Source organism: Vidua macroura, chromosome 19 (genome assembly GCF_024509145.1).
Source record: "Vidua macroura isolate BioBank_ID:100142 chromosome 19, ASM2450914v1, whole genome shotgun sequence".
Classification (NCBI taxonomy): Eukaryota; Metazoa; Chordata; class Aves; order Passeriformes; family Viduidae; genus Vidua; species Vidua macroura.
The window spans coordinates 9409329-9427010 of NC_071589.1; the positions used below are offsets into that span (position 1 = coordinate 9409329).

The following is a 17682-nucleotide window of genomic DNA, read 5'->3' on the forward strand; positions in this document are numbered from 1 at the left end:
TCTCATCCCTCTGACAAACAACTCTCCACTCAGCCTGGATGGAGAGGCCACAGCTGTCGGTGCCAGGGGCTGAGCCAAGGCCCCCTCGTGCCCATGGGCGTTCTTCCCTGGTGACAGCCGGTTCCTGTACTGGTGGCACTGGGATAGACGATCAGCTACTTCAGGAGTCCCATTACTGGGTATGTGCTACATGAAGATGGCGCTGGATTGATAGAACAGAAAATATTAATGGTCTCAGATGCAATTTTCCAAACAAATAAAACTTTGATCTGCAATGTAATTTAGATTATCTAAATCCTACACAGTCTGGGGCCTGAGATGTATCAGGATTCTCAACTAAAAAGCATTTCCTGTGGCACAGTTTGGTGTCTTTCAGGCATAGCAAATGAAAAATGTTTTCTTTTAACTTCCATGTCCCTCTTCTCCCCAGGTTTTGTTGTCTTTCCTAATCTTATTCATCTGCTAAAAAACAGAGCTGGAGACAGGAGCTTGTATTGAGCAGACCTGTGAGCACTTGTGAGGCCTTCTGTGAAAGAGATCATGAGGTGAAGCAGAAACTAATGTCTGTTGCATTAAAAGTCAACATTTTGACAGAGAAGTTTTCTTTTGAGATAGAAAACTGTCCATTTGAGGGCAGAAGAGGAAGGATCAAACATCCTGCAAGCTGTGATCTAGCCTCATATGGTGCATGGTCAAGTTATGAGTCTAAACACTGTCCTGGTTTGCAAATCTCCATAAGCACAGATGTGCTTTGGGCACAGTAGGCTCATTGTCCCAAGAAAAATTGAAGGGAGCTCTTGAGTGGTGTCTTATTATAGAAATGTTGCTGCTAAAAGCAAATTCTCCCAGAGAGTAAGTGCAGATTGTTTCTGTTATTGATTGCCATGGTCTCTGCTTCATTGAGACCACATGGCCCACTTTGTTTTTGTAGCTGTCTTTTATTAAAACTGACAAAGAGGTATCAGCATTTAAAAAGATGATGAGATTCCCCTGGGCGGCATTTTCATGCTGTAAATTGATACTGGCACATTTGATCCACAGATGCTTTTAACACAGTGATAAAACAAAAGCTTTCCTTCCCTGGGTGGTCGTCTACACTACAAAGCTTTCTGGTTTTTCCATGCTCAATGGGCCAAGAAGTGGAGAGAACCTGCAATTCCTCCTACCTTAAACTGTGCTCTCAGGGTCTGGTCCTGTGTCCTAAACTGCTGAGGACATCCCTATGTGTTTCGTTTTTTTAAGGTATTCTTTGCTGCTTTATCAAAGGCTCATAATGCATTTTACATTCACATGGGTTATCTGTACTGGTTTTCAGTGTTCCTGAGACTGGTGGTCAGAAAGTTTTCATCCTTCTTCCTGGTAACCTAATCCTCTCCTGTACTTGTACCTGACTTTCTAAGAAGCCAGTCAGAGTTTTATTTGAACACACAAACCTGGTTTGTTTTTTTTTTTTTTTTTTTTTGGCATTATATTTGAAGGTATCTAAAAAAATTTAGATCTGAGACATTTCATACTAGGACCTATCATGAGTGGAAATGTTTGACCTCAATCTGTCTGTGCAGCAGCTCCTGATCTGTAAAATGGGAATACCATCTTCTCTCATTTTGAAGAGACTTTATGAAGATAAATTAATCGTTGCAGAGCACTCAGATGTCAGAGTGATGAACACCACAGAAAAGCTTAGGGGGAAATAAATAGTTCTGTCTGCAGAGCAGGCTGTTAGTAGTAGCCATAAATAAGACATGAAGCTGCACTTTGATCAAGAGACTAAAGCAGATATTGAATAGTTGCTGATAAGCCAAGCACCAGCCAGCCAGGGTCCTGAACATATCCAGACCAGTGGGAAGTAGTGTGTAATTGTGTGATTAAAGAGATATGGTAACGCAAACGAGCAATAGGACCAAAATGAAGTTGCACCCATGAGCTCAGTGCAGGTTTGTTCTTGCTTTTGGATGTTCTGTTCTGCAGCCTTGCTGTGTGCCATGAGAGAAATACTAGCCCCTGGTGAGCATGAATTATTCTCATCCTGGCCAACTGATTCTTTTTCTTTTCCTTTCCTCTGCTAACCAGTTGTGTTAAAAGCTTAAAAACATGTAGTGAAAACATGCTCAGAGCTGAAACTACCAAAAAGTTCTTCTGGCAGCAGACTGCCTTCTACAGACCATGCAAAGCATAATCCAGCATATTCATGTGTCAGAAGGGCTGTCAGAACCCCATGCTCCATCTGCAGCTCCAGGCTCACCTGAGCCCTGGCCAGTTGCTTGCTTGGCTAGGAAGAAAGCACTGAAGCCTCCTATCCCTACAGCCACAGTGGAGACAGCTGAATAAATGTGATTCCATCTTTCTGTGCAATATGGAGCCACTTGGCTCCACCTTGGTTTAAGCTCTGAGATGGCTGAGGGATGCTCACACTTTCTTTTCCTTTCTATGCTCTTGTCAGCAAAGTGAATGTGTCCCTGCCCTCCCAGAGTCCTCCCAGCCCATTTCTAAAGGACAGGTTGCATATTTTCACTTTAATTTGTTCATGTAGCCTGTTTTATTTTATTTTTTATTACTGAGTATTTTGACAAAGGTTGAGTAGAATAGATTTTGTGTTTGGCATATTTTTGTAATGCTTTTGACAAAGGCGCTTTAATCATGGATTCACAGCTACAATTCTGAGATGCCTTTAGAGCTTGACATGAAAAACCTAATGGTACAGTTGCAGTGATGAACAAAATACAAACTGCTTTTCAGAGGGTGATGTGTATCTTGTGCCATTATCTGGCCTTTGCACTCGGCAGCTCTTGACTGCTTGTCCCTCATGAGGGGTTTTGGAGAGGAACACAGAAAATCCCTCCAAACACCTCATTAAGCAACCAAAGTATAACCTACTGATGGCAGAGAGGTTACAAGTAGCTCATCTCTGGAGAGAGCAGTGGGTGAGTCTCCTGAAATGTCTTCATGCTGTAATTGCATGTCACAGAGTCAGGTCCAACTTCATTACAGGCCCGAGGAATCAGGTTCATGGGCCCTCAGCCAGCCCTGTCGTGCCTTCGGTGCTCTCATCTTGCACAGAGACCTTCTCTAGCGAGCCCTGCGCTTGACCAGAGCTCTCTGATGTGCCTGGCTGCCCGCCCTGTTCCTGGGGATAGGACACAAGCAAGCTCTCTGCTCTGAAGGTCATGGGGGGAGCAGACCCCCATGGTGTAGAGTCTAAATTGCTGCTTCCTTAGTTACTAAAATAAGCCTCTCTGCAGGCATTTGGGGTTTTGTTTTTTGGGAGTGGGAGCAGGGGTTGAGCTATGCCTGCTGCACCCAGAGCAGTGTTCCTCTGCAGCTGTAGTTTGGAGCTGACCTCCTCACCCTGTTCAGGGATGAAGGGATGGGGAGGGCAGGGAAGAAACTGCAGAAAGTTCTAAAAAGGCTCTGCCAGCTGTAAATGCAGCCTGTTTCTGTTCCCTCTGCAGTCTTCAGCTCCCCTGCTCCGCACTTTTCCTGTGTTCATCCTATCTCAGCCTCCTCCTGACTTCTCCTTAAATCATGGGAACAAGTTGTAGTTGGGAGCAAGTTCATTCTGTCCTCTTTTCCTTGCTTTAAAATGTCTTTGCCTGTTCTGATTGCAAGGTCTTTGGGGCAGGGACTGTGTGCTCCCTGGGTTTTGGCAGAAGCTGCCTTAATTAGGGATCATTCTTGGCTTGTTCTGTCATAATAAAAGGGATTCATAATAATACTGCAGTAACTCATGCCAGTCTTACTGCATTTCCTTCAAAGGAAGCACTCCAAAATAAGATGAGAGTAGATGAGATGAAGATCAGACCAGCTGTAATTGCAAGTCTGAGATATCTCATTTTGGAGCAGAGCAGTTACACACAGTAGTAACTTGGCCGGCTCTTATTGTAGGGGAAAAACCTACACAAAAGGTATTTTTACATAAGTCTCTGTAAAATAGCCACAAATATTCATCAGAGAGAGCATGATTAAAGGCTTTTGAAGCATGATTGGAGTTGCCAGTTTTCATGAGATAATTAAGATGCAGGTTTGGTGTGTATATATATTCTGGTGATCTCATTACCTTCATTATTAATTAGTCTCTGTTCTTCACATTTCAGCTCCAGTTTCTTGTCATTAGGGTTACTTGCCTGTGAGCAATGCCTTAGTGAGATGCAGAGGAAGGATTCTGTCTCTGGAACAGCAGAGGAGGTGCCAGCCTTTGTTCAGAACTGCTCCAGAGAAACTGCAGTGCTTTGTACCAGATCAGCAGGTTTCCCTGCCATCAACCCTTTCAATGATGTGCCCTGCTCGGTGTTTCCTGGCCAGGAGCCCCTGGTTTCACCAAGCACTCTGGGTGCTACTGGAAATCATAGAATCACAGAGTCATAGAATGGTTTGGGTTGGAATGGACCTTAAAGATCATCTCCTTCCAACTCACTACTTGCAAAGGGAAGGGGACAGCAGTGATTTTGCTTTAGGCACTCAGTGATATATTCAGCAATCTTCTTCTTATCACCCAAATAACGAATATTTTCCCTACATTTTCTCTGGCATACTTCTGCAAGCACCTTTTTCAGGGTGCATAGTGTTTGTTTGGAAGATCTGTGGGATCTGGCAGTGCCAAACATCCTTTTGCCAATGTACCCATCTCTTCTCTTTCATATGGTAATGAGGATAAAATTTAGTCTCCGTTGACAGCTACTTGTCACCGTCCTCAAACCCTGGACAGGACTGGAGCACAGGTACTTCGAAGGTACACTTAATACAAGTGCCATATGGAGGGTGGGACTTAGGAAAAAACAAGATGAATTAAGGTGGAAGCTGAGTGTGAAGGGATGTCCTGCCCTTTTCAGGGTCCAGCAATTATAGCACTGGATGAGTGAATCTGGCATTGAACGGCTTCCCTGTGAAAGGCAGCAACCCTGCTGTTGATGGGGTCAGAAATACCATGCTCAGGAGGGTCTCAGTGTGCAGAGCCTGCTCGAGCAACCACGCACAAAACCTGGAGCGTATTTCAGTGTCTGTGGTCATCTGAGCAGTCACTAACCTGCACAAATTCCTCAGCTGCCTGAAATCATGAGAGGAGAATAGACTCCAGTCTCAGATGGGAAAAATGTATCACGCAAGCTCTCCTTCCATGACGCTGACTCAGTTGAGCTGCAGCTGCACCAAGCGGAAGCTGCTGTCCCAGGCTGACATGCAGACACCCTTCCTCTGCACCCTTGCTGCTATTAGGCATGAAGCACTTAAAGGCCTGTGTCACTCCCAAAATTAATCCTCATTCCTTCAAGAGAAGCCAGTGATGGTCACCTGCCCTCCCTCAGCCATGACAGCGTGCTCTGCTTTTCCCTTTGTAGGAAACAAATCGTAAGTCATATTAAACAGAAAATTATCACTTTACCATGAAATGTGTAAAAATAAGGGTTTTGTCTCAATAGAGATCAAAGTCAGCTTATAACAATCTCTACTTAATCAGGCTTAGCTTTAATGAAGTGAGAAATAAACCTGTATTATAGCTAGGGTTATTACTTAATAAAGGTTTTATACAGTCGCTCGTTAATGAGGAATGATTGTCTAAAGTCCATACATTTTCTAGGACCTTTATGAGAAATGCATCTATCAATGAGAGATTTGTGCATTCTCAATTATTATTTTGTAATAAATATCAAAGTCCTGGATAGCAAACTGAGTAGGGTGTTCAGCAGGTGTACCACACAGTTATGCATATATTCTTAACATTTCTATTATAATATTAACTGTTGCTGCTTTATCTGTTTAATGCTTATTTTATGTTTTTCTTGTCACAAGGTATTGAAAGTAGATCTGTGTCGGGTAATGGTTCTGTAATTGTCAGGTTTCATAATGTCCATAGTAGTGCCTGATCTGTGTAACAATACAAACAATTCTGACTTGCATCTTTCAGGAAACAATTACAAAATGTACCATGCAGGTAATTATTTCATGTGTGATTGTTGTTTCTTCTGCAGTGAGCCCCTGACATATAACTGTCTCTCTCAAATTGCATACTGAAAGGAAAAGCAGATTTTAGAAGTGTCCTATTTAAAAAGTAGTGAAGTTGTCTGTCCCTAAATCTGTCTTGTAGAAATTGCTTTCCCATTCATTTAGATTAATGAATAGGAGGATGTTGAGGAGGGGTTTTTGATTCCTGGTGTACCATTCATTATCAGCTTCTCAGCTTCCCAGGAGAGCCCCGGAACAGGGTCTGGAGCCCCACTGCCACCACAGGGAGCCCAGGGTCTGCTGGGTCCCCCCTGTGCCCCGAGCTGTGCCCTGCCGAGTCCCAGTGACCTCCTTGCACACGTGGGGACAGCAGCCTGTGCAAGCTGAAGCTGCACTTGGCTTTCATCTGTTGCTGTTACACTTTGTTGCACTAAACCTCAGGCATCCCCTGCCCTTCCCAAACTTCTGTGCTCAGCAGAGATGGAATTCTTTTCATTTTCTTTCAATGAACTGCGAAAAGGGTCAAGTTCAGTGAATTGCTTTAAGCATTGCATAAATTGGGGCTGATTAATTTCTCTTCTTTTGCTTTTTGAACATCAGTGTTTTACACTTAGGAGTCGCTGGCTGTGATGAAAATGAGGGTAGGTTCAGGGAATATATGGGACATGAAATATTACGCTGGTAGATGGGTTTGTGTCTGCCTGCTTTGCTCTGTTTTCTGAGAATTTCCTTATCCCTTGCTTTAAGTAACTTTTGGGCCTCTCTGGAAAGCACCCTGTCTTTGGACACAATAAAGTCCAAAATATTTTAGAAGTATAAAATATTTAAGTGATCTTTCAGTGATTTGCATTTACAGCATCTTTGTAACTCCATGTATGAGCACTGTTTCAAAAGTATGTCTCAAAGAGCTTTGCCCCTTTTCAAATACCTGGAGGTGGCATTAAAAACAGGCTTTGGAATATGGCCAGATCAAATGGCAGGGTAAAGGCTGGGGATTCTTTCCTTTTCCGAGTCTTTCAGGGCCATTACAGTAGGGAGGGAGGTGTTTGCTTGCTGGCTGAATCTGCAGGATGGTGTTTCCTTCCATGTGTGACACAGTAGTGACAACTGTGATAGTCAAAAAGGGCAGGGTTTGACTCCCAGATAGAAATTTTATGGAAAAATGTTTTTTTTGTATTCCCCTTTCTGCCTTGTAGTCTAATGCCACAAAGCCACAGAAACAGTTTTTATTTATTTATTCTTTCTTTCTTTTTTTTTTTTTCTTTATTAGCACAGACAGCACAGTAAACACAGCTCTTAGGAGGAGATGCAAAAAAAGGAAGTTACACAACTTACAAGAAGTAAAGCGAATATGAAATAACAAAGTCAGTGTGACTGTTCTCAGCCTTTTTGTTTTGCTTCTCATCTCATTATCTTGTAACTAAAGGGATTAAAATCAAGACATAACAGACATCACTTCCTAACAGGATCTGTTTTGCTTTGAGCACACTGAGGGTGCTTTAGCCTGACACCACCATCGCAGGGAGGCCGTACATGTGTTCAGTTGTGACTCTTGTAGGAATGGGGGTACACCGGGCAGGTGAGCATGTCCCCTGTGAACCCTGATGTCCCCAGAGATTGTCCCTGCCTGGGGACCTGACAGCCCTCAGTGCCTGCTACTGCAACCCTTTCACTTAGGAAGTATCAGAAACCCAAAATCAGTCTGTAAAAATTCTTCTGTTCCATCTCAGATGTGTTCCTGCACACTCACCACCTGCAGGAAGATTGTCAACAGCCCTGGGATAGGGAGGCCCTGTCCACACTGGCCATGAACACTTGTGGATGGGGCATCCACAGCTTCTCTGGGCAAGCTGTGCCATTTACACACACATAAATATATAAAAATATATAAATTACATATAAATATGCACATATAAAAATAATAAACATATATAATTGCATACATTTTTATTTTATATATAATACAAAGTTATATTATATATCATTATATAATATAGAGAGAATTAATCGGGTTTTAATCGGGTTTTAAGCCACATTTCATTCATCAGGAACCCCAGGCATCTTCCACTCTCACCAGCAATTGCGCATAATTTTAATTACAGATAATTTTGGGCAATACCGCATTCTTTTTGAGCAAAACCGAGTGACTACGACTAAACCCAGGAGCGGGGTCGGGCGCGCGTCACTCACACCCACCGGAGCACGACACCCAGCCGCACACAAGCCGTGCGGGGACCTTCCTGCCGCCGTCCGGCCGCGGCCCCTCCGCGTCGCCTGGCAACGGCGGGGCGGGGATGCTCCGGCTGCTGCCGGCCCGCGGGGCCGCTCCGCCCGCCCTCTCTGCGGGGCGGGGACGGGGCGTGGGGACGGCACCGACCTCCCGGCGCCGAGCCAGGTACGGGCAGCCCGGCAGGAGGAGGAGGAGAAGGCGGGAACCGGCCGGTGGCTCCTGCGGGGTGAGGAGGAAGTTTGCGGCGGGGCTTTGGGGGTTTTCCACGCCGCAGCTCCGGCGCGGGCTCTCGCTCTGCCCCTCCGGGGAACCCGCGCCGGGGCTGCGGCGTGAGGAGAGGGGGATCCGTGATGGAAGGGGGATCCTTGAGGCCGCTCTGTTCCGGTGGGGATCCAGAAGCGAGGGGGGAAAGCATCGCTGGGGTTTTTGGTGCGGTATCGGCGTTTTCGTGGAATGCGTGAAATTGCAGGTAGAGCGAAATCTGCTGGGTTTTTTTCTTGTTTGCTGAAGGAGGGGATTTTCGCTCCGGAGTTGTGTGTGCTAGAAGGCTGGGCTCGCAATGGAAGTGAGCAGGTCCTTGGGATGTTGTTATACGGGAAAATCTAAAAGCGTATTTGTCTGTCAGCAGCTGTGTGGGGTGAAATGGGGGTGTAGGGGAAGAAGCGGATGTCTTCCTGCAGAGCTGAGCCTCTTACACCTCTCAGCTCTATAACCTGGAGGTGCCCAAATACCTGGGATTTAAACCTTTAAAAGGGGAAGAGGAGGAAAAACAAGTACTTTTTAAGGATGAATGCAAGCAGGGGGGCTTGCTCTGTAATTATTTTCTGTGGCGCTGGCAATGTGTTTGGATTGCCAGTACGTATTGTTGAATGTTTTTAATACCTAAATGTGGTTCTGAATGCATTTGCTGGCTCCGGGATGCTACTGACATAGGCAGAAAAAAATGATTTGTGGTTAGTGTGTGGCTGTCACGACAGCCTGTGCTGGAACTACAGATGCTGCCTGTAGCCCTCGTATGGGACCAGCATTGCCCTGGTGCGGTGGGTGAAGTGGTTCTGCCCCTGATGGGCCTGTGTGAGATGGGTTTGGCAGCATATGAAAGCAGCTCACAGCAGAGATCTTGTAGATGTGAGCAGTTCCTGGCCTGGAGTTCGTCGTGTCCCTGAAATGGAGAAGGGCAATTGTGCTTTTCTGTTAGGCAGAAGTGACGTGTGGTTAGAGATCCCAGGGCAGGCAGGCGCCCTCATTGCTTTGTGCTGTGCTGATTTTGAGGTGGAATTTTCATGTTGCTGCTTTGGTTGTAGCAATATTTTAATTGCTTGTAGCAGACTTTTAAGGTTGGTGGCTTTGGGGGCAGAGCAAATTATTTATTCTCATGGTATTTGGCTGATTTATCTACTATGGGTAAGGAGGAGGCACAGATAGGAGAAAAGTTCTGAAATGGGTTCAGAATAGACTCCCTAAATGTGAACTCAATGGTACCTGTATCCAGTATATTATATTGTTACCTATATACCAGTATCATTTGTGATTATATTTTGATCCCTTTTGCTATGTTATCATAACTATTTCTGTCGAAAATTATTTTATTCCATTCAGATGACGTGTGAATGGGGGGATTGCTCTTGGGACTGGATTGCCCTTTCCCAACATAAGTTACTTTTCTGCCTGTGATCCCTCTGATTTTTAGGGGAAGTGGGGAATGACTTGGTGTCACCACTAAATATGTGCAGTAGTGTGGAATATTGTTCTTACAACTGGGCACAGAAGGAGGGTGGAATTTCTATTCTGTTTGGCAGCATCTGCCCAGACTTAGAGGAGGTTGAGCTGTACCCAGCACAAGATGTGGCAGCCTCCAAGCAGTTTTAAAACCATTTGTTATGGGTTTCTTTCAAGTTTGTTATTTGAAGAATTGCTGCACACAGCAGCAAGTCTCCCAGAAGCCACCTGATGTGCAGATGTTTCTCAGCTGTGGTTGTCTTGACAGGGCTCTTACCACCGGGGTAGTTGGGGAATCTTTGCCATGTGCAAGACCTGCAAAACGAAACACTTCCCATGCCAAAATAGCAGGGGTAATGGAATTGCTTTGCTCCAGTTATTAATTAACCAGTGCTATTACATCTGTCGAGCATAGCTTGATCTTTACTTTTTCTTTTAAATACAGTGTCTTAGTGAAACACTTCAAGTGGTTATTAAACTAATCATAGGTTGTTTCTGAATTAACCATTATCCAGATATTAATATCTTCAAATGCTCACCATGTTTATGTAGCTGAGCCCTTAAAATTCTGAAATGCAGCATAATAATGTCACTTCTTTTGTACTTTCTTTAGTTATTTAGGTTGATTGCTGCACCAAACACAGGACAGGCTCTGTAAGTGCTTCCTCACAACACAGAACACTGCTTTGGGCACTGTCTTGCAGCTAATACTGAATACTGTTGCTTAGTAGTAGGGGGGGTCTCTGTATATGACTCTGCTTTGAGTTATGTTTCAGTTTGGAGCCTAATCTTATAAAGGATTTCTTCTTGGTTCCCATCTGCTTTGTCTGTGCAGGTTCAAGGGTATCTCCTGCCTATGTGTATTTGCCGTGTAAATCAAAAACCCAGTTTATTGACCAAGCCAGGGTCTATGATCAGTGGGTTCTTAGTTCGTGTTTGTCATGTGTGGAGCTCAGTGATGTGCATGGCAGCCCTTCTGCAATTAAATGCTTTAACTTCACTGTAGAAACTGAAAAAAAAGAAAAAAAACCTGAAAAACACTTTTTCGCCGAAAAAAAAAAAAAGCAAGTATGTGAGAGACTTTGTTTAAAAATAAATAAAATGTCTTTTATAAATAGATGGGGAGACTAAATTTTTTTAAAATTCAGCACTTGCAATCTTTGCTGGGTAAGGGCTGCAATTCCAGTTATTCCTATAGCAGAAATTCCTTAACCTGTAGTTGTGCAGCCACCAGCTGAAGAGCAGCCAAGGTCCTGCGGCTCCTTTCTTCTCCTAATGAGGAGCTCTTCAGAGCTACTTTAGTATTTCTTAAACAGGAAGTAAATTACCTTTTAGGCTTGTCTACATTCAGAGTGACCAATGAGCTCTGGGAAGTGTTTCTGTATAAACTACAGCAAAGCCACATCCTTAATGCTTCCCTCTGCTTGCCAACATAAACTACTCCTCATCAGGCATGGCTGGACTTCTTACTGTGCTGGAGAAACTCGAGATGTTTCTCTACCTCTTGGGGTCTGAAATTGCTCCCATTCCCCAAGCATCCCTCCCTGCTGGCGTCTGCAATGTAATCTAACCCGGGTGGGTGGCAAGACAGAAGTATGAGTTGTGAGGCAAAAATCTTTTTTTTCTTTGTTTTTCTTTAAATGGCTTTGTTTCCTGGTGTTTGCTGGAGACCAGACTTGCAGTAGTATAGAAAATAAATGCAAAAATTATAGTTTCCAAATTCCTTGGGGGAAGGGAGTTTGACCAGTGTTCCTGTGAATAATTAGCTTAGACACAGGCAGAACTGTTCCTGCCTGGGACAGCTTCTTCCTGTTCTTGACGCTGTTTGTGCCTAATGGTGCTGTGGAGGTGCCGGGAGGTGCTGCTTCCTCCTCCTCTTCACCCAGCGGCTGGGGCAGCACTAAGCTCAAGGAGCTCTTCACCCATGTGCCTGCAGCACCCGCGGGCAAGTGTGATGCAATGGTTTTGGTTTTTGTTGAGGCCCCGCAGAGTGACCTTGAGGCTTGCTAAGGAAAACATGTTGGCATCTCAGCTCGGTTGTCCCCTGAGCAGCAACCGCCGCTGGCAAAGAGCATCTTGTAACTTCGACTTGGTTAATTAGGGGTCTGAACTGAGAAGTGAGTGCTGAACTGTGCCTTAGGCATAAGGGCATTCTTCTGAAAGCAGCCTCCAGCTCTTTGTCAGCACAGGTGTTCACTCGTACCATTGCTTCAAAGTAACCGTAATCTGACCATTCCTGTGAGCCTTGGTCTTAAGACTGGTCTGTACTGGGGGATCTTTGGGTACCTTTGACCATGAGCTGCAGCTCTGTGTGTGCTGTGTGAGGAATGCTGTGACATCTGGCCAGGGCACCCAGGACACAACCCAGGGCACAGTGTTGCCGCCAAGTGTTCCTGCCAAAGGAATGGTGAATGCTGCTGCCCCAATGTGCCAGAGCTGCCCTCACTGGCCCTGCTGGCAGGTTCAGCAGGGGCTGAGCCGCGGACCCCGGCAACAAGCCCTGCTGAGTTTGACGTTTTCTGTCCTCCCTCCCTGTTACTGCTGTTCTGACTTTAAAAATAGAATGAGATTGTCTCATCTCAAGGCAAAGGCTTCTCAAGAGGGTTCATTATGTCACATGTATTATCTGCTCTGCAGATCTTTTTGGGCAAATATGAGGTTTTTTTTGGTTTTTTTTTTTAAGTTATATACCAGCTTTTATAAACCAAGATCTGCAGCACTCCCACACAGAGCACGAAGGTGATGCTGAGTTGCCCACAGCGCATTTCAACATACAGCTGCCCTGTCCAGGAGGAAGAGGTGGCAGGGGGTACCTGCTGTAGGCTGTCCCAGCAGTTCACTCTGGGGGAAGGGCCGTGTTACCACTCTGAGGAGCTCTGGCTGCTTGCGCAGTCACAAGCATTTCACTCTAGAAATGTTACCAGAGACTTTTCAGGTAGTTAGATCTCGTTTCTGCTCTTACTGGAGTAGACAGTGGAAACTTGGGAGTTTCCTGAGTGATTTTGCGGTGTGTCAGCACGGTGCCACTTCACACCACTTTTTCTAGATATGTGAAAGTAAAAGGAAACTGTCGTGCAGTTCAGAGGTAAAAGTGCCTTAAGCAATGCTGGAACAAAGTGCCAAATGATGTGGTGGGTTTAAATCTGAACTCTGTGGTTGATGTGCTGGCCCCATCCATGATGAAGGTAATGCACTCTTGTTCCTAACACTGCAGATTAGGATGTTTTTTCATCTGCAAAGGGATTCTCCTTGCTTTAATGACCCTCCAGTGATAGCTGATGAGTGTATGATAGTCCAGTAGTGGGGAGCAACCCAGGGAGTGATGAGGCACAACTTCAAAGTAAAAGGAAGAGCTTTATATTCTTTTACTTTCTTTAGAGGATCAAATTAGCAGTCTGCTAAAGCCTTTTAATGCTAAAACTTACAGAGCATAAACAATGACCTGTGAAAAGGAGTGCTTGGATCTGGACCCTGCATACGATGAAGTCTGGCATCTCCATTATGGCCAATTAAAGTGACAGCAGAGTGTAAACACTCCGGACTCTTGTGTTCCCTGGCTGGTTCCTGGCAGCACATGGCCTTTCGCCTCTGTCTTGGAAAAGGCACGATGTCACTTTGAACTTCCCAGCCAGAGCACAGAGCAGCCTTTCAGAACCTCTGTGCCCTCTCCTCGGGTGGTTCAGCAGGAACAGCCCAGAAGCTGAAGCTTGGTCTTCCAGTCGAAATCTGTTGTCCTTGAATTGCACAATTGTACCAGAGACAGATGTTATCCTGCAGAGGGAAGGGAGGCTCGCAGTGCACTGCAGCACGGGCTTGCCCTCTCTCTGGGGACTCCTCACTGCCTTTCCAGGATGCTGTCCAGCACTCAACTCAAGATCTGGATCTTAGGAATAATCTTGCCCCTAGAAGTTCCTTTCAATACCCACAACGATGTGTGAAGCTTTGCCTTAAAATATTAGATTTGAGTAACTAAACAATCACAGCAAGCTATTGCCTTGACCAAACTAACTTGTGACCCTAAGTAACTTCTTATTTGAACAGCTTAGTAGAATAATAGTGCTCTGCACGCTGATCTTGAACTCAGAGATTTTATATTCCCAGTTATACGAGGAGACTGGGTGTTCTTCCGTGTTCTGCGGGAGGAGATGGAAGCAGTTTCTGTGACTTCCTCCCTCCCCCATCTGCATACCTGTGAGCAGCCTGCTCTCGCCTGTGCACAGGCACAGCAACCTGGGTGAGAGAGAGAAAGATGTGGGTGAGAGCCAGATGTGGGCAGCAGGGAGCCAGCCGTGGGCGAGAGCTCACTCACGTCATGGACACAGATGCACATGTGTGGTCTCACTTAGTGCTCCTACATTTTCCTCTTCTGTCTCTTCCTTGTCTCTCCTGTTCCCGTCAGATCAAAGGGTAGATCAGCACCTCCCCACCTCTGCCTGACAACTAAAAAGGAAAGGAAATACGCTGGTGAAAACCTGTGCTTTAAAAAAAATGTTCATAGCCCACTTGGTGTAAATATGCAAATGTTTGTAGAGGAGTGGCTGTTTCTAAAACACATTAGTGAGAAATGCTTCACACCCTTCTTTGTCAGTCGGTAATTAAGAGAATACTTGCCTTCCAATGCAGTGGCTGCTTAAATAAAGATGAGAGAACCTGGATTTTCTCTTATGATGGAGTGCAACAGTAAGTAACTTTCATCTGAGACCAAGCCTGGCACACCTCCACATGGCACCTCTTCCCTTCCAGTTGTGGTGAGGTGACTTTTCCTGTGCTTTTGCTGGGAAGGAAGTGGCTGGGGAAGGTGCAGGGACTCAGGCTTATGTCTGTCCCACAGCAGATTCAGCTTATCAGAGGGGTCAGAGGCATGATCCTGGTGAAGGAAGGGCCATGGCTCATCTGCATGTGGCATTTCTTGTTTCTGGTTGTCTGTGATGGGTCCAGCTCTTACTAATCAGATTGCACAGTGGTGGGATACTTGGGTCCTCCTTTCTTCCCTATCTGCTCCGGCATACTGTGAGGCTGTCTAAATGTCAGGGGTGCTGGTGATTTGGCTGTGATGGGAGTGAATTTTAACGAGGCTTGCTCTTCAGCATGAATGTATTGATGTAGGCATGTCATGTAGCCTGTCTGTCAGCCAAGTTTCTAGCTTTCAGCTGCTTTATATGCATATTTTGGAGATTGCTTCCAACCTGGGAAAGCCCAGTCAGGTCACTGCAGGGCAAGGCAGAGCTGTATTCCCATACCCACCTAATGCTGACACTGCTTTCCTGCCCCACAAGGATCAGAAGGAATCCATGGGAATCGCTGTCTTCTGGCTCCTGCTTCTGTTTGGGGTGGCTGTTGCAAAGGCAGGCTGGGCTTACTCATCTGCCTTCAATGCAGCCACACAAAGCCTCTTTCGAGGAAGGGAATTCATTAGTTTCTGTGAAGTGGCCTTGGATCTGTGGGCAGCAGGTGCTTCTATAGAGCAAACTGTTGCTGAATATTCAACAGTTGCTATACAAGCGTCTGGCCGGCTGCCTGTGAAGCACTTGGAGTTATCTTGAGCATCCGATTGGATAAAGTGCAAACCACTTAGGGCTTTAAAGATACCCGCAGCTATGTTGTGTTGGTGGTATTTTAACGTTCAGGGTTGGGTTTTCTTTTTATGAGAATCTTCCAAGATCATAAGCAGCAGCTTTATCTCTTTTGACTCAGCCAACAAAGAAGGGAGCTGCCTAGGAGAATGACAAACCCCAGTGATTCATATTCAGGTCGTCAGAACCTCATTCTCTTGCTAGTTTCTGCTAATGACATGTGCACTGGAAACAAATGACTCAGGCTAGAAGTGTCTATTCATCTTTAAACTTTTTTAACTCTTCTTAATCTCAAGTTAGCTCTCTTGAGGCCACCTGAGCAGCACTTGTTCTTGCCAACCTCTAATTTGACACATGAAATACTGTAGATATCTAAACTATGAAGGGGTAATTTGAGAGGCTAATGTGTGCAATCAGCCTTTTTTTTTTTTTTTTTTTTTTTTTAGTTTAATTTTCTTAGGTGTGGTTTATAATCAGCTTGTGCTAGATGTCATCATTGGAAGTATAGTTCTGTGAGAAGCCATGATCACTGAACAATTGCAGCTTCAAATAACTTACAGCTTTACTCAGTAAGGTGTGGATCCCTGTATATTGTTTACCAGCGACATGGCCCGATTCTGTTAACAGCTTACTTAACCTGTATTATTTGTTTCAAAGATGCTTTGTCTGTGTTCTCCTGCTGATTATTTAGGCCTCAGAAGGAAAAGTGTTAATTAAATGTGTGATTGTGACAGTTGCACCGGAGGCTGGTTTCACCCAGGGAGCTGAAGAGACGCCAGAGTGGTGTTACCCGAGTTCCGTACTTTACGGGACCTGCACGGGGAGTCCCCATGTGCCAGGAATATTGTGTTATCAGGGGGCAGGGATTCCACACCCCTAGGTTCTCACAGCTCACTGGTGGAGCATGTAGTTCCTGCCCACAGGGAACAGGCATGCAGGATGGAGCACGGTGGCTGTCGCTGATCCTGGCTGCTGTACATCACCTGAAATTGTGTTACCACCGATTGGAGGTGGGCCTTGAGCACTTAAAAGCGTGAATTGACAGCTACACGGTCATTCGTGGTGCTGCTGGCTTTGAAAGGGCTGAGGTCTGCAGTGTGGGATTTGGCTGCCGGGTGCTCAGGGAGCAGCTGAGATGTGCTTCCTAAACATCCACTTTGTTTGCATCGGGCACTGGGGTCGGGCCAGGTTTGTGAAGAGGGGCCTTGGCAAACTGGGATGTGGCATCTGCCCTCCCTATGTTATAAATTGAGGCGAATAATTTGTTCAGCCTTTCAAGAGTCAATCAGAAATTTATTGATTACAGCAAGCGATGGCAAGCAAACAGCGCTGGGTGTAGCCGGGGAGTCCCCGCTCCGCAAACGGCTCACCCCGTTTCCCCCTTCCCGCGGTCTTTTTATACTCTCTTTCTTCCGTGTCTGTGGTATCTCTGGGTGTACTCGGCGCTTGCGCCCTCTGTTGCTAGGGGGTCTTCTACTCTCTGGTGGTCGTTTGATGAAGGCTCCTTTCTTCTTCCTCGGTGAAAGTCCACAGCCCTGTAATGATCTTTTCTATATAAGGTTATATGTTATATGCACTTAAGTTCTAGTTACACAATCAGCTTAAGTAATCAACATACTAGCTAGTTTCTGTCTGGCGGTTTTCTGTTGTCTACACAAGGCTTCTCCTTTGGTTTTCTGTTATCTGCACAAGGCTTCTCGTCTCTGTCTTGATGAACAAAGAGTCTTTTCTAACTTATCACACCTATGTGAGGGAGCAGCAGAGGGGGAGCTCCTCCAAGGAGCTCGGCTGGCCCCTGTTCTCCATTTATCCAGTCCCCATCAGTCCCTGAGCTCCCCACTCCTCGAGGATGGGATCAGCAGAAGGAAGGACCTGCTTCCGGGGGGGGGCTCCAAGTCTGGCAGTGAGGCATTTCAGAAGCTGTAAAAGCAGGTGTTGAGGCTTATGATGGACCATCACCTCCAAAATCTTTTATTCTTCCTTTTCCTCCCACCTCTTTTTTTTTTTTTTTTTCCCAGAGGGCTTTAAAAGTGCAGGAATAGAGGAATTACACTTTGGAAAAGAATCCCTGGCACTGAGTGGGCTGGGGACAGTGGAGTGTGTGCTGTAAGTAGATCAGCTCTCCCATACAAATAAATGTGTGAAGGTTGCCAGAAAGGGACAGAGAGGAGAAGTGAGCCCTCAGCCCATAGAGATGACATTGCACATTTAATTGCTAATGGACTC

At 45.5% G+C, this 17682-nt stretch overlaps 2 protein-coding genes across 10 annotated transcripts in view; one reads left to right on the plus strand and one right to left on the minus strand.

Annotated features, from left to right (window-relative positions):
- RAB11FIP4 (RAB11 family interacting protein 4) overlaps positions 1-17682 on the plus strand; it is a 111670-nt gene that overhangs the window by 77733 nt on the left and 16255 nt on the right. Inside the window, exon 1 of one of the 6 annotated variants that reach the window (XM_053994367.1) lies at positions 8250-8390. The exons of 3 other annotated variants lie outside the window; for them this stretch is intronic. The gene's annotated coding sequence lies outside the window, so the exon portion shown is untranslated. Of the gene's footprint in view, positions 1-8249; positions 8391-8576; positions 8634-17682 lie in introns of those variants that run through there. 2 more of the 6 variants (XM_053994368.1, XM_053994370.1) reach the window with 2 other exon arrangements.
- The window catches only part of COPRS (coordinator of PRMT5 and differentiation stimulator), a 223557-nt gene continuing 212974 nt past the window's right edge, over positions 7100-17682 (minus strand). For all 4 annotated transcript variants that reach the window (XM_053994373.1, XM_053994372.1, XM_053994375.1 and 1 more), the window contains exon 5: positions 7100-7115. The gene's annotated coding sequence lies outside the window, so the exon portion shown is untranslated. The remainder of the gene's footprint in view (positions 7116-17682) is intronic.